The sequence below is a fragment of the Tupaia chinensis genome, unplaced genomic scaffold (genome assembly GCF_000334495.1).
Source record: "Tupaia chinensis unplaced genomic scaffold, TupChi_1.0 Scaffold000647_1, whole genome shotgun sequence".
NCBI lineage: Eukaryota > Metazoa > Chordata > Mammalia > Scandentia > Tupaiidae > Tupaia > Tupaia belangeri.
Genome location: NW_006160168.1, coordinates 253,360 through 270,135, shown reverse-complemented (window position 1 = coordinate 270,135; position 16,776 = coordinate 253,360). Strand labels below are relative to the sequence as shown.

The window sequence follows — 16,776 nt, the reverse complement described above, 5'->3', positions numbered from 1 at the left end:
TCTCTCTCTGTCTTTCTGGAGAGCGCACTCACCCTATAGCAAAAATCTCTCAAAAAAAAAAATCCTCTCATCTAGCTATCTTGAACTGTGCACTAATTATTGCTAACTATAATCACCCTGTTGTGCTGTAGAACATTAAAATTTATTCCTTCTATCTAATGTAACTTTGTATCTGTTAACCAATATCTCCCTACTTCCCTTAACCCCTTAGCTTTCCTGGCCTCTGGTGTAATTTCTAGTCTATTCTCTCTGGGAGGTCAGCTTTTTAGTTTCCACCTATGACAGAAAATGAAATTTTCTCTTTTTGTGCTTGGCATATTTTAATGAACACAATGTCCTACAGATGTGTCTTTAGGACATGGCAAGATTTTATTCTTTCTAATGGCTAAATAGTATTCTATGGTGTATGTGTGTGCATTTTGGAAGATTCTGTTAACCAAAGAAATGTTTTAACACAAACACACACAAACTCTAAAGCACTAAGTTTAAATATTTATGTCATAACAAGCAGGTGGCAATTCAATAGCTAGTGTTGACAGAATGCTTGAAAGAGACTACAACTAATTAGATACCTAAGGTGGGGAAGGCATCTTCGTAGGTGAAGGGGGATCCAACTGTAACAGCTTTTCAAATTCTCATTCCTCATCAAGGATCACAAGAGACATTCCATTCAAAGGGAGATTTATAATCTAGTGCTTTTCAGGTAGATCAAAACTCTCAATGTCTAGAGGTTTGAAGGGAAAAAAAAGTTTTCTATTTCTGGATAGGTATCACCTGAGGCAGGAGTGGAGCATTTTGCTTCAATGGTTTTCTCAGTTATCTTTCTCACAGAGAAGCTTGGCTGTTTTTGTTTGAGCCATTTATGTCTTTACTGACTTTTCTGTAGCTATGTTGACAGTTTCTGGATTCTTCTGGCAGTTTCATGTAAGACTGGTGGAGCACTGAACATTTTGCCAATACTTGGTGTTGAAACCTGAGATGTCCCATTGAAGGCCCTGATTGAAGGCATTGTATTTTTACAGGAATTACATTAAATGCACAAATTGCTTTGGTAGTATGTACATTACAACATATTGATGCTTCTAATCCATGAGCATGGGATGTCTTCATTTTTTTCTTTGTTTTCAGTTGTTTTTTAATCAGTTTAATCAGTTTTGTAGAAATATTGTAGAAATATTTCACTTTTTTGTTAAATTTATTCCTTAGTGTTTTCTTTTCTTTTCCTTTCCTTTCCTTTCCTTTCCTTTCCTTTCCTTTCCTCCTCCTCCTCCTTTTTTTTTAGCTATTGTAAATGGAATTGCCTTTTTTTGGTGGTTTTGCCAGAGGGTGCATGTGTTTGCAACAGAGAAACAGAGAAAGGGGAAAAGTGAGAAATTACACCCTAGTGGGGATGGCCATGCTGCAATCCCTTCTCTTCATTCTCTTGTTGGGATTTTGATGCTGCCTTATCCAGCGTTCAAACCATGGTTGACCATGTGGGAGTATAGTGCCTTAACCATCATGCCACTTGCTGTACTCAAGTAGTGTTGCTTTTTTAAAAAAACATATTTTTGTATAGAAATGTTAAATTTCTTGATGTATAGAAATGCTACTGATTTTTTTATGTTGCTTTCATATCTTGCAACTTAATTCATTTATTAGTTTGAAGAGAATATTTTATGTGTGGAATCTTTAGGTTTTTCTATATATAAGATTATATTGGGACCCGTAGTTGGCATAGTGGCTATGTTGCTGGACTCCTATGTAGTTGACTGCAGTTCGAGTCCCGGACCTGGTGGCTTAAACTCACACTGGGCATGTGTGCATGCATGCCTGAGATCCTGAGCGCAGAATGGAGGAGAAGGGATTGCAGCATGGTCATTCCCCCTGGGGGGTGATTTTTTGCTTTCTCTCACTCTCTGTCTTTCTGGTGGGCACATATGCCCAATAGCAAAAACTTCTCCAAAAAAAAAAAAAAGAAAAAAAAAAGAAAAGATTATATTGTCTGCAAAGAAGAATAATTTGACTACTATCCTTCCAATTTGAATACCCTTTATTTCCCTTGCCTAATTGCTCTGACTAGGATTTCCAGTACTGTGTTAAATAAGTGTTGAAACTAGGAATCCTTATCTTGTCCCAGATGTTAGAGTAAAAGCTTTAGAATTTTTCCCCATTCAGTATGATGTTATTTGCAAATAGCCATCCTTTATTGTGTTTAAACATATTCTTTTTAAAAAAGAATGATTTAATTTTATTACTATTATTATTATTTTAGTTTGTTATAGAGCTCATGTGCTCACCAGAGAGAGAAGTGGGGGCAAGGAGAGTGAGAAAACAAGTCACTGGGTCTGGGACTCAAACTTTTACCAGTGCCTTAAACATCATGTCATCTGCTGGCTCCAAGTGTATTCTTTCTATACCTAATTTGTTGAGATTTTTATCATGAAGGGATATTGAATTTTACTGAATGCTTTGTCTTCCCTACTGAGATGATCACTACTGAGATGATCATGTGGTTTTGTTCTTCATCCTTTATTTATGCATCCTTAGCATAAATACCACTGCGTAGAATCACTTATACACATGGTATATAATGTTCTTGATATGCTGTTAAATTTAATTTGCCAGTATTTCTCTGGGGAGTTTTGCATCTATGTTCATCAATGATGTTAGTCTGCAGTTTTTGCTGCTGTTATGTCTTTGTCCAGTTTTGGTATCAAGATAAAGCCGGCTTTGTAGAATGACTTTTGAAGAATTCACTACCCTGGAATTTTTGCAATTAGGGTGAGAGAAAATTCTTTAAAAAAGAATTGGTGTTAATTATTCTTTAGAAATTTGGTATAATGCAATAGTGAAGTCATCTGGACCTAGACTTTTCTTGACTTGGAGACTTTTATTACTAATTCAGTCTCATTACTTGTTATTATTCTGTTTGAGCTTCCTATTCATTCCTGGTTTAATCTTGGCAAGTTCTAAGTGTCAAGAAATGTATTCATTTTTTCCTATGTTTTTCATTTTGTTAACGTACAGTGGTTATAATGGTACCTAATTATCCTTAGTATTTCTCTGGTATTAATTGTGGTGTCTCCTTTTTCATCTCTAGTCTTATTGATTTTAATTATCATTTTTTCCTTAGTGTAGCTGATGGTTTGTTGATTTTATTTATCTTTAAAAAAACAACTTTTCATCCTGGTGACTTTTTTTTTTTTTTAGTCTCCATTTTCTTTATTTCCGCTGTAATCTTTATTATTATTTCTTTCTACTAATTTTATGTTTTTTTTTTTTTTTTTCGCTTCTTGCTTTTCTACTTCATGAGATCCAGCATTAGGGTGTTTATTTAAAATCTTTCTCCTTTTTTAATTTAGACATTTATTGCTATAAAATTTCCTATTATATTATATATGTTGTATCCCACAAATGAATATACTGTGATTTATTTTAACTTGTTTCAGGAAATTCTAAACTTTTCTTATTATTTCTTCCTGACTCAGTGGGGTCTGTTATGGGAAAATTATTGGACTTGTAGGTATCCTGTTACTTTTTTTTTTTTTTTTTTTAATTTTTCTCATGTCCCTACATTGATACTTGCACTGTTGGTGGAATGGTTGCCTCAGTCAGTTTACTAGTGTGGTTTTAATGGTGAAAGACTTCCTCCTGTGTGTGGCTCCCAGGATTTGGTTGAGTGGGATGTATTGACCTTGGTTTCACATAGGCTTGGCAGTGTAGCTTCTATGTAGTTTCTTCTGCTGTGACCAGCACAGGTGATGCCTCAAAGTATCTCAGTGGCCTAACTACAGAGTTTTGGGGGCTGGCCCACTGATTGGGACCTGTCTCTTCTAAAGTAGGGCATGTTTGTAGGTAGTCAGATCACTTTTCTGCTTCTGGGTCTGGTGTGTGATGGGGGCAGATCTCTAGCTGTTCTCATGGCCTGCTGGTGACCATGTGGCTGTGGGAGGACTTACTCACCTAGCTGCTCCCATGGAATGCAGGAAAGCAGGTGGGATCACTCTCCTGGCTGCTGCTGTGAGATGTGGGATTGGGGAGGGGCCTTTCTATCCAGCTGCCCAGCTTTGGACAGGTTGCTTTCTGAACTACTCTCAGGAGACATGAGGGAGTGGTCCCTCTCTACTGACTCAGCCATGGGCAGGGTGGCTATTTGGTCTGCTCTTGTGAGATGTGTGTGTAAGGGGTGACACTTCTCTGGCAGCTTGGCTGTGGGTTGGGTTGCTTGCCTGGCTGCTACCAGGAGATGTGGAGGGGAGGGAGATTACTCTAGTGGCTCTCAGTGTAGGAGGCCTGGGTGGAGTAGGTTATCAGGTTGCTACAACAGGAAATTGTAGCACCAAGTTTGCTTTGTGTAGCACAATGTAGGTGGAGAGTACAATGCAGCCCCAATGCCTCCTCTGGGTCCATTCAGGGGGACAGACCCAATGGCCACTCCACAAACTGAGTTCAGAGCCTGTGCCTGCTGCAGGATTCCCCTGCAGTAAAGACTTCAGGTGTCCAAGGTCTTCATGGCTCCAAGCTGGAACAACTGGGGAGACAGTAGCAGATATTTTCTTCCCATCTTCACAAGGCCACCCTGAGACGCCATACCCCATGACATCTCTACTGCATCTCCACTGTACCCCAATGCTCTCCTTTAAACACTGTAGCTGGATATCAACTGCTTACTCTTTGTTTTGCTCCTTTTATTTGTGGGAAAGAATTGTGTTAGGCACTGGTAGCCAGCCCTGTGTGTTTATTTCTTGGGAAATTTGTCATAACTTTTTTAGGGGATTCCCAGAGGGGTCTGTAGCTTTGGAAAGAGTAAGCTACTCCACTGGATGGCTTTGTCTAGTGTTACACTTGCTGAGGGAAAAGTCTGCCACTTTTCTGTCAGGTAGCAACAATCAGGGGAAATCCTAGACCCACCAAGGGTATTGTGATGGCTTAGTAAATTTATAAATGGGAGTCTAGCGGAGAATGATCTTGTTAGCTGCAGGCAACTGTGGCTATCAGCAGTTCTGAGCAGGGGCCCTGCTGCAGCGTGAATAGGACTGTACAGACTGTGGCTAGTAGACAAATGACTCATTGTTCTCAAAAATACTATTTGAAAGGCTATACTTTGCACCTGTCTTGAGTATAAATTGATTTTGATCAACACTGTGATTACAAGTAATTTAAAGAGAAAAAGAGAGAAAGTGCCATCTTTATGGGCAGATGCTACTATTACAAGCTGGAAGTATGATAAAAGTTCTTTGGAAAATGTGTTATTTCTCCATGTTCTTTAATGCCATTTTAAGCACTAGAAAAACACTTCCTTTTTGAGAGAGAGAGAGAGAGAGATTTTTGCTATAGGGTGCGTGTACTCACCAGAGAGACATAGAGACAGGAAGCAAGAAATTACCCCAGGGTGGATGGCCATGCTTCAATCCCTTCTCTACCTCCTCTCAGGAATTTGGGCAAGCATGCACACATTCCTGGCATGAGTTTCAAGCCACCAGGTTTGGGATTCAAACCATAGTCAGTCATGAGCGACTCCAGCGACATAACCATTACACCATCTGCTGATCCCAAGAAAAACACTTTTATTCTTACCCTTGTTCAAAAAAAGTTAGTAGATTCAGATCACACTGTAAGTAGAAAAGGATTGTTAATCTACATTTTATGGTGAGTACATATTGGCTTGGTAATAAATGGTTCCGTAGGGCCTGTAACTTCAATTATTGTTGCAATTTAGATTGACTGAGCAACTGTTTTTGTGAAACATTATTTTGGGAAAATTCACAAGTGACTATTGGGAAGTTTTTCACATATTGGATGCTTATTGTCTTGCAACTTTGGGCTCAATTTTCTTTGATTAATTGGGTAGAATGAATTGTTATAGCCCAATATCCAAAGTATCACACTGCATTTATGTTTTCTTAAATTCCTTTAATTTTTTTTTTACTGATTTTTGTTACAGGGCATGTGCCCTCACCGGAGAGACAGAGAGATAGAGAAAGCGAGAAATCACCTTCTAGGAGGATGACCTTATCACAATCCCTTCTCCTCCAGTTTTCTCTTGGAATTTGGGGCATGTATGCACACACATCTGGCAAGAGTTTCAAGCTGCTGGGTCCAGGACTCAAACTGCGGTCAGTCATGTGGGAGTCCAGAGCCTTAGCCACTATGCCACCTGCTGGATGTTTCTTTAAGTTTATTTATTTCTTGAGAGAGATAAAGACAGGACCTCCCAACAGGGTCCTGGAATGCTGCACTCCTCCCAACCAGGACTGTGAGCATGCCTGGCATGTTCAAGTCAACCTGGAATCTGAACCCTGGGCCTTCTCATGTAGCTCCAGTATCATGCAGCATTGCCCTACTGTCTGTGTCCTGGGGCTGAGACGCCTTAGTGTGTTTTGGTATTTGCAGATGATATGTCAACTACCTCTCTCTCCTCCAAGGAAAAATAACTCCTCTTCATCCTCAGACAGTATGATGAAATTCATAGAAATGTCTGATAAAGAATTTAGAATTTTCATGGTGACAAAGTTCACAGGTATTGAAGAGAAGAGAGACAATGAACTGCCGAAGAGGCAGAGGAAAGGAGCTGATGAGCTTCAGGAGGTGAGGGAATTCTTGCAAGATCTAAAAGATGAATTACATACTTTAAAAAAGAATCAAATGGACCTGTTAGAGATAAAGACTATAATACAGGAAGTCAAAACCTCCTGTGAAAGTATTAATAGCAGACTAGGTCATACTGAAAATCGAATCTCAGATGTAGTAGATAAAATTGCTGGCCTAGAAAAATCCACCATGAAGACTGAGAAAATTGCCCCAAAACATGAGAATACTATATGAGAAATACTAGATACCATTAAATGTCCAAACATCTGGATAATTGGTATCCCAGAAGGGGAAGGGACCTATAAGTGCATTGACAATCTATTCCATGAAATCCTGGAAGGAAAGTTTCCAAATCTAGAGAAGCATTCAAAGATCCAGCATGAAGAAATATGAAGGACCCCCAATAGAATCAACCCAAGAAGATCTTCTCCAAGACACATTATAGCAAGATTGAGCAAAACCACAAAGACAAGATACTAAGATTGGCAAGAGAGAAATGGCAAGTTGCCTACAAAGGATATCCCATCAGGCTGACAGTGGATCTTTCATCAGAAACAATGCAAGTGAGGAAAGAATGGGAAAATATATTTAAAGTGTAAGGGAAAAGCAATTTCAACCAAGAATATTATACCCAGCAAGATTATCCTTCATATGGGAAGAAAAGACAAGAATATTCTCAGATAAACAAAACCTGAAAGAATTTACCAACACCAGATGAGATCTCCAAGAAATTCTGCAGGGAGTGCTATACCAGGAAAATTAAATACAGTCACACAGAAATAAGACTTCAAAACTAAGAAAATGGCCAACTTTATCATGGGGACAAGTCTGGAGTGGAATATTATATCCCAGAGTTTAATTCGGAAAATTAATCACAACAAAAGATAAAGTACATGAGATTGAAGGGGTAAAATAGAATTTTAGGACTTTTGACTAAAACATTGTTGATTTTTTTCTAGGCTTTGTTTTCCAATTTTAAGAATTTTTGTCTTGTCTTGAGCTGCTGATAGGTTCATGTACCTACTATTTAAACAGAATCTCAACCTGTTTCCTGACTTTAAGTTTTAAATATATTTCCTTAGCATTTCTTTGATTTATTAAAGATAAATCTGCTTTTCTTAAAATTAAAAAATATAGTAAAAAATACATAATTAATGACTGTAGTAAACTATATAGCATCAGCTAGATGATACTTTATAGTATATTCATTCTACTCAGAGTTTCATGCCTTAAGTCAGACATATATACATAGATATGTATACATCAGCAGAGATTGCTATTGAAAGTAATTCGTTTATTTAAGGAATTTTGTGAATCAATAAAATGTGGGGGAAAGAAAGGAATGGAAAAGAACTATGGACACCTGAGATAGTGTGGGAGGAGGATGGTAAATGGCAGAGGGTGAGAAATAGGGAGAAAATATATATACATATGTATATATGAAACGATAAATGAAAAATTATTGAGAATAACATGTATGATAAAGCTACTATGCAGCATCTTCTGGATGGGAAATTACATTTTGTATGCTATGACAATGCTTAGTGAATGAATGTAAAGTAATTAATTAAAAAAATAAGAAAAAAATAGAAAAGTCATTAGAGAGTCTTTTACATAAGCAACTAACATAGAGTCCTGAAAAAGCCCATGCTTCTTCTGGAGATTTGCCTAGACACTGGACAAATCATATTTTATAACTATAGCTTGATACCTTGGAAAGATAAAGTAGGAAGACAGCATGCTCAATTCAATAACAGATAAGAAATATGGACTTTTTCTTTTCTGAGAGATAGATACTCTTAGTGCTAATTTGGATGTTTGTAGAAGTTTTCTAGATGACTTCTGTGTGTTTTTTAAAGACACGTCAATTAATGAGTTCATATCGAACAGAATGACCTAAGTTAAAGTAGAAAAAAGAGAGCTAATTTCATTTGAGTCAGCAGAAACTGAAACCTCTTTTGCTACTGTTTTCCTTTTTAATTTCCTCAGCTCACGTTCTTGGATAATAGGTCTTATAGTAGAAGGGCTAGAAATGTACTATCCCGAACACCCCTTCAAGTGTATCCTGTGGATTATGTCTTGGAGACTTCTTGGGCTGTTCACTGCATGTTATTATCTGATAAGAAAGAGCTTACATTTAGAAGCAACTGTCACTCCAGCTCCCTCCATTCTAGCCAGTTTTGAGGATGCCCTAATAGTGGCACCTCTGCCCCCAACACACCTGGTGCTGACTAAAATAGCACTACCTCTGATCCCTGGATCAATGAACCCACAGCATGGCTTTACTGTGCTCTGTGACTCAATTGCCATTTGTCTTTTGCTGACCTTCAGGCATCAGGATTTTGTCACCTTCTTAGTCTCCAGAGTCTGCATCACCGTGTCATTCTCTGCTTCGCTTTAGCTATTTATTCTTTGCAGAACTCAGAGTGCATTTCAGAATGTCAAAAGTTTAGAAATGTCTTCACAAAAAAGAATAGTATGACTTCCGAGGCCTTAACTTTCCCGTATTCATTTCTTTGAGAACTTTGGCTTATTGTCTCTGTTCTTCCCTAGATCACATGTGGCCAATGTGAGAATCATCCCCAGTTCTTATTTCCCAACAAATGATGAATTTGAGCAGACATCAAACCTATTGCTTATTAACACTGCTTTTTTTCTCTTAGAGAGAAAGAAAATGATTTGGTGTATGTGCATGTGTGTGAATACCATCTATGAAAATTGGTACCTAGCATTGCACATGTCAAATAATTATTGTGTCAGAAAACTCGGAATTCTTTATACATTTTTAAAATGAAATTTTCTACAAAAATATGGCATTCTTAGTAATAGCCTTACCTTCTACTTTTTGAGAGAGAGATTTTTGTTACAGGGCATGTGTGCATGCCGGACAGACAAAGAGACAGAGAGATAATGATAAATCACCCAGTTACAGGGCATGTGTGCATGCCGGACAGACAGAGAGACAGAGAGATAGTGATAAATCACCCACCAGGGGTGATGACTATGTCACAGTCCCTTCTCCTTCATTCTCCTCTTGGGATCTTGGGTATGTGCACACATGCGACCAGTGTGAGTTTTAAGCTGCTGGGTCTGGGACTCAAACCACAGTCGACTACATGGGGTACAGCCTGGAACTCAAACCACAGTCGACTACGTGGGATACAGTGATGTAAACATTATGCCACCTGCTAGTCCCATAGTCTTACTTTCTGAAAGCTTTTTTTTTTCTTTAGAAAACCTGTGCTAATTTATTTATACATTATAAATTTGATAATCCTATGAAATCATGTTATTAGTTATGATGTTTGGATTGACTTGTGGAGATCTTGTCAATTCAGAGATTGTTTATTCCAATATGATTCTTGGAGTGACTAGATTTATATACAATGTTATGTAGGAACTGCTTTCCTTCCCAGATAGATGAGACAAGGTGATACAGAAATACTGGGACTAGCAGTTGGTGTAATGGCTATGTTCGCTGGACTCCCATGTAGTCTATCGCAGTTTAAGTCCCGGACCTCGTGGCTTAAATTCATGCTGGGCACGTGTGTGTGCATGCCCAAGATCCCAAGAAGAGAATGGAGAGGGGATTGCGGCACAGCCGTCCCCTCTGGGGGAGTGATTTATCGCTGTCTCTCAGTCTCTCTCTTCTTTCTGGCAAGTACACACGCCCTATAGCGAAAACCTCTCCTAACCCCCCAAAAAAAAAAAAAAAAAGAAAAAAGAAAAGAAATCACGTACAAACTGACTTAGATTTTTATTACAATCTAATTTTTAAAAATACTTGTTTAGTCCATGAATGACAGAGACAGAGCATCCTGGGCAGGGTCTGGATGCCATGATCCAACCCCAACCTCAACTAACCCTGGATCATGGCTACACACATGCCTGGTGTACTTAGAGAAGTCTCCAGTTGTGAAGTTGAAACCTTGGCAAATTTGAGAACAGGAAACCATTCCAAAATATTAAAATTCTACACAAAAGTAAAAAACCTGTATGTAAAATATCTTGAGACATGAAATCCTATCCATTATATAGTTTTTTCTTTATTTAGACTGGGAATAATTTACTCATATGAGGAAACTGAGTAAATTATTTCCTATTTAGGGCCACTAGTGTATATATTTTGGTGCGTGTTATCATCAGGTGTGCTTAATCTGTGAGGGAACTTACTAATTGCTCAAGTGATGTTTGAAAAATATCTGAGCAAACCTTGAGAACTTATTCTCTGATTTTTTTTTTCCCTCAAATTTGAAATTTTATTTATGATACTTGGGATTAGGATGACCAAATGCTCAGGAATTCTCAAAATTAAACTGTCTGTTAAACAGGAGTCAAGATAGTGCTTTGGGTAGAGTAACTACCTAACTGTCAGCTTTGTGGTTTATAAAGTACCCTGAGGAAACAGACAGGAGTAATCACAATGATAATTACCCATTGTAATTTTAGGGATTTTTAGTGAAAAACTCTGCAATCTTGCAAGTAATCACAATGATAATTACCTTTTGTAATTTCAGGAATTTTTAGTGAAAAACTGCAATCTTGAAAAATAATTTATTATTAAACTACTATGAATTTGTACCTCATAAACCTATAAGCATGCATTTTGAATTCCTTTTAATCAGAAAATTCATATCATTTATTATACTTCAAGTGTCATTCTATTCTTTTCTGCAAGGCCCAGTATTAAACTCATTGAAGAAAAAGGCACTACAGGACTAGCAGACAGTGTAATGGTTATGTGGCTGGACTCTCACATAGTTGACTGTGGTTCAAGTCCCGGACCCGGCGGCTTAAAACTCATACTGGGTGAGTGTGCGTGCATGCCAAAGATCCTAAGAGGGGAATAGAGGAGAAGGATTGCAGTGTGGCCATCCTCCACAGGGGGTGATTTCTTGCTTTCTGTCTCTCTGCCCTATAGCAAAAATCTCTCTTAAAAAAACAAAAAAGGCTATATTATAAAATGATACATTTTATGTGTTTGATATGAAAAGAGCTATTCTGTAGCAGTAGAAAAAAAAAGTTATTTTGTCTCCAAAGCAAAAACTGCAGAAATAATTCCCTTGCCCTTAGCAGCTCTCTGTCAGAAAGCATCACTCCTGGGGGCCACTTTTCCCTTTCTAATCTCAGAGGATTTCTGTGAGGATCAAATCCTAAATTGCAAAACTGTTTATTCATTCATTCTTTCAAAAATTTTTACTCATCATTCATTTTGTAAAAGCTTTCCATAGCTAATCTCATCTTTTAAATAATCTATAAAACACTTTACACATCAATGTATTGTGACTATTTTCTCCTGCCCAACATGGCACCTCTGTAAGTAGTACATACAAACACAGAACGAAAGACGGAGCCAAGGAACCACTATGCTTTGATTGTTAACTGTGACCCTCGTGTGTTTTCCATTCCCTTTGCCATTTCTTCAGAGTAGTCTGGAACTACTTTAGAATAAAAATTACAACAAAAGGGTAATTTCCAAAAATTTAGAAGTAGACTGTGCAATGATTGACCTCCATATCCACAGGTTCTGTATCTATGGATTCAACCAAACTTTGATCAAAAATAATTTTAAAAAGTTGGTTGTGTTTGTACTAAACATGTACAGACTTTTTTTTTGGCTTATTCTAAACAATATAGCACAAGAAAAATTTACATAGCATTGACATTGAATTACATATAAGTATCTAGATGTGAATTTTTCAGGAGGATGTGCATATGTTATATGCAAACACTATACCATTTTATATAAAGGCCTTGAGCATCAGTGGATTTTAGTATCTGGTGTGGGTGGTCCTGGAATCAATCTCCTTTGAAAATGAAGAAGTGAACTCAAGACTTAATGTAGAGGGCTGTTGTGAAAAACAGGAAGGAAAACAAATGTAAATAACCATACTTTGCAGGCCAGCCTGTGGCCTGGAGGTTAAGGGGACTGGATCCCATGTAGTCATGGCAGTTCAAACTCCTGACTGGTTACTTGCAAAACATGCTGGGTGCATGTGTGTGTGTGTGTGTGTGTGTGTGTGTGTGTGTCCCAAATCTTGAAAGAGTGGAGAAATGGAAGAGAAGGGATTGTGGTGTGATCGTACCTCATGGGGTGTGCTTTCTACCTTTCTCTTTCTCTCTGGCAAATGTATGTCCCTCTGGCAAATTAAAAAAAGAAAGGAAGAAAAGGAAAAAAAAAATCCTAGACTTAGAATACTGTCTGACATATAATAGATGCATCTTAATGACTAGGATGAGGAGGAAGAGAAGGTAAAAGAGATGAATTATCCTTCTGTCTCTTCTCTCACTCTTCAGATACAGTTTTTCAGCAAATCTTACAGATCCTCTCTTTAAAATTTGTACTGAATTGGCTGATTCACCATTTTTCTACTTCCACCCTGGGCTAGCTCTTACATAAACTGTTAGGACTCCTCCTTGGTGGTCTGTTGTGTCCCTTCTTACCTCTCTGCTTCTGCACAGCACCTCATTAACTATTTAAAGGGTAAAACTGAATCATAGGTCATTTTGATTTATCCCTACCCCCCAAATAAAAATCTGCACTTCATACCTTGGCCTATAATGCCACCTACATTATAGCTCCTTTTAACCTTACGCCTTCCACTCCGTTTATTAAGTCTGTTCCAGTATCCTGGCCTTTAGCTGAACCGAACCTCTTTTTTTTTCCTGCATTTTGCTCTTTTTTTACCCCTAACTCACCTGTTGTTTTTTCTAAGAAGGAACCAGCTGGTTTCTTTACATCATAGAAACCTCTGCTTCAATGTTACCAGTTTAGGATGACTCAGTCTGACCCACTATCTCAAATACTGTCTTCTTTTCCACCTCCTTCTAGCACTTGAGTCTTCTTGAACTTTCTCCAGAGCACACATCACACACTGAAACCATATTATTCACAAGAACATAAACTCTAGGAGGACTGTATGAATCCCTGGCACCTAACAAAGAGCCTGACATACAGTAGACACCCAGTCAACACTTGTGTCGGTAAATTACAACTGTGTCTCTTATGGCAGTCATCCAAAACTCGTTTTCATTTTTCATTTCAAGTTTTCATTTTTTCTTTAGCTTGGGCCCTCTGATCTTCACCTGTAGTCTGAAGGCATTGGGCTAATCAGTTAGTACTGTCTATTTTAATTTGAATGTTAACTTTTTGAGAGAATATACACGAGACAGTTTAGAAGTGTTGAGCTGTCAGTTAAGCTCTAGACACCTGACAATCAATACATTAAATTGCTCAGACTATAGTGGCTGTGGAAAATGAACATGGACTTTTTGTATGTTAAAAAGAGAATACTAAAATTCTAGTAAAGGACAAACCAAAAAGCAAACACACAAAAATAGGAAAACTTAATGACTACTTAAATAATTGAAACATTTAACTCCACCAAACAATAGAATAAATTCAAATTAAAACTAGCTATGAAAAAAGGCCAAGGAGAACTATATTTTTGAATTTTTGTATTAAAAAAATGTTAAATCTCAGTCAATCTGCCTGGCCGTTTCTCTAATTCCTGACAAGTAAGGTTTCTCATTATAATTTCGGCCTTCTGACTTTTAAATTTTCTCCAAACTGGGGTAAATAGAAAAGACTTGTTTGGTGCTCTTTACTGCTGGGGGCCCAGCAGGAGTTCCTTTGGCTCACCAGACTTTTGGTAGTGCTATATTAAAACTTTTATTTTAATCTTATTAATGCACATTTTATTCAACTGAGGACTGAAACTGACACTTTCCTTTGTTCTAAAATGGTCCTGAGATTACTTGGGAAGAGTCACCACAGTGAACAGGCCATTGATCTTGCTAATGCAGACCGCTTTGGTCCAGTGGCTGTGAGGCACTCCCTACACTCTGACTCTGGTCTAGTATCACCAAAGTATAGAAAAGCCTTCTCATTTCTCTTCAGTTAAACTCAGACATTCTTGGGACCAGCAGTTAGCATAATGGCTATGTTGCTGGACTCCCATGTAGTCGACCGTGGTTCGAGTCCTAGACCCGGTGGCTTAAACTCACACCGAGCGCATGTGCGTGCATACCCAAAATCCTGAGAGGAGCAGGGAGGAGAAGGGATTGCAGCGTGGCCATCCCCCCTGGGGAGCGATTTCTCGCTTTCTGTCTCTCTGTCTCTCTCTGTCTGTTTGGCGAGCGCACGCGCCCTATAGCAAAAACCTCTCCAAAAAGAGAAAAAATAAATAAACTCAGACATTCTTTATTGTTGACTCTCAGGGCTTTGAAGACCAAGACTTGTCCATTTAACCAATTATTAACCCAATTATTTCTAAACTCACATACAACCTGTAAAGCCCACTTCCAGGTGTTCCTCCTCTTTGGACCAGGCCAATGTGAAAAGTCCAGGTGTTGATTTATAGTTTTGATTTATCTCTTGCGGTTATAACAAATTTAAAAAGCTGCTGTATCTACCCTCTCCTCTGGGACACGTTTTCAGAGATACTGAAACAGGAGGGGACTGAGGTGAGGGGCATTCCAACACCTACAATGAAATGATAAAACCTGACAGGAGGTGGGCGAGAGACAGGGTCTGAACCAATCAAAATCAAGTTGGTGTAGACCTGCTTCTGCCTAACCTCCAAACTCATTATACCCTCCCTGTACTGTATTCACATGTTGAATGACACTCCTTCCTGCACCATGACAGTTTACAATAACCATGGGAACAACCTGAACTAGCCTAATAAGGCCAAAACAATTGAAGGGACACTGGTTCCAGGAAAACTACTACCACTTTCCTGGGAAAGTGGTGAGTAACCACCCCATACTTAGCCTGGTATTAAGGTAAGCCATATAAGCCAAATATCTACCAAAGCCTGAGGCTTCCCTGCCTGTCGGGTAGCCATTCCGTGTTCTGTTCAACTAGCAGTTCTTTCCTTCATCTCGAGGCTTGCATCCAGGGAAGCCATGGGCAGTAGCAGCTTGTCCTGGGCTTATTCCCTGATTATGTCCACCTGAGGAGGGAGCCAAACTGTTCACCCATCTCCTCTCAGGGGGTTGCTCCACCTATGGAGTAATCAGCTCTGTACGCTTTCCATAATATATTTGCTTTCACTCTCTCTCCAAGGCTCACTCTTAAATTCTTTCCTGTATAAAACTCAGCATGAATTACCTCTCTAAATACAGTTACGTTGGAGTAAAGGCTTCAGGTAAGCTGAATTATGGAGGGACAAAAGTAAATCTGCAAATAACCACTTTCTCCTCTCCCTGGGAAATGGTTGGGGTAAGGGGACACCTAGAGTGACATAAGGTAGAAAAAAGGGATTTACTGAGAGCTCACAAGGTCAGCTATCAGGCAGAGGACAGCTTAGTCCCTCCTCTGAAACAGCTGTGAGAATCAGAGTGCCTTTTCTCAATCAGGAGCGTAGAACCAAAGGCATGCTAAATAACTCATGGGGACATTGTTAAATTTTTTGTTATGGTTCATCTTGCTTCTTTAAAAATTGATGATATGTAGTCCTTACAAAATTTTACAGTATCCATACCAATATCAGAGACAATATTTGTGAAGTGCTGTGAGTTTCTCGAAGGCACGAGGGTGTCTAATTCAGCTTTACCTCTCCTGGGCTGAGGACAGGACCTTATCTAAAACTGGTGCTAACAACATGAATTCTGATGGCTGCAAAATGACTTTTTTTTCTTTCTTTCTTTTCTTTGGCATGTATTATTATAATACCTACTTGGGAAATGATTTATAGTATTTCAAGAGTAATTTGGAAATTTTAGAGATAACTCAGCCACTTTTGCCTTTGTAAATAAAGCACATTTATGTTAGCAGGTAAGTTATTTTGCAGATAAGTAAAATGAAAATTGTAGAATTTGAAAACTATGAGGAGGAGAACTCAAATCTTGTGTTTTTTTTCTCTTTCACATCTATCATGCTGATGTAAGTTTTAAACATAAATCCTGAGCTTAATTAAGCATTAATTCCTAAATGCTTAAAAATTGTGTTTTAGTTGCAAAATATATTTTAAAAAATATTTATTTATTTATTAGATTCTTTAGGCATTTTATTGCTAATGGTAAGATAACACTTTCACTTTAAAAAGTTATTGAAATATATTATCTTGGCATAATCTGTAGAAAGAGGTAACATTCAGGGACCAGCAGTTAGCGTAATGGCTACATCGCTGGACTCCCATGTAATTGACCATGGTTTGAGTCCCGGACCTGGTGGCTTAAACTCACGCCGGTTGCGTG

At 38.3% G+C, this 16,776-nt stretch overlaps 1 pseudogene; it reads right to left on the bottom strand.

Moving 5' to 3' along the window:
* Window positions 1-485: 485 nt before the first annotated feature.
* LOC102490542 (securin-like) lies at window positions 486-1,009 on the bottom strand (annotated as a pseudogene).
* Between the last annotated feature and the right edge of the window lie 15,767 nt (window positions 1,010-16,776).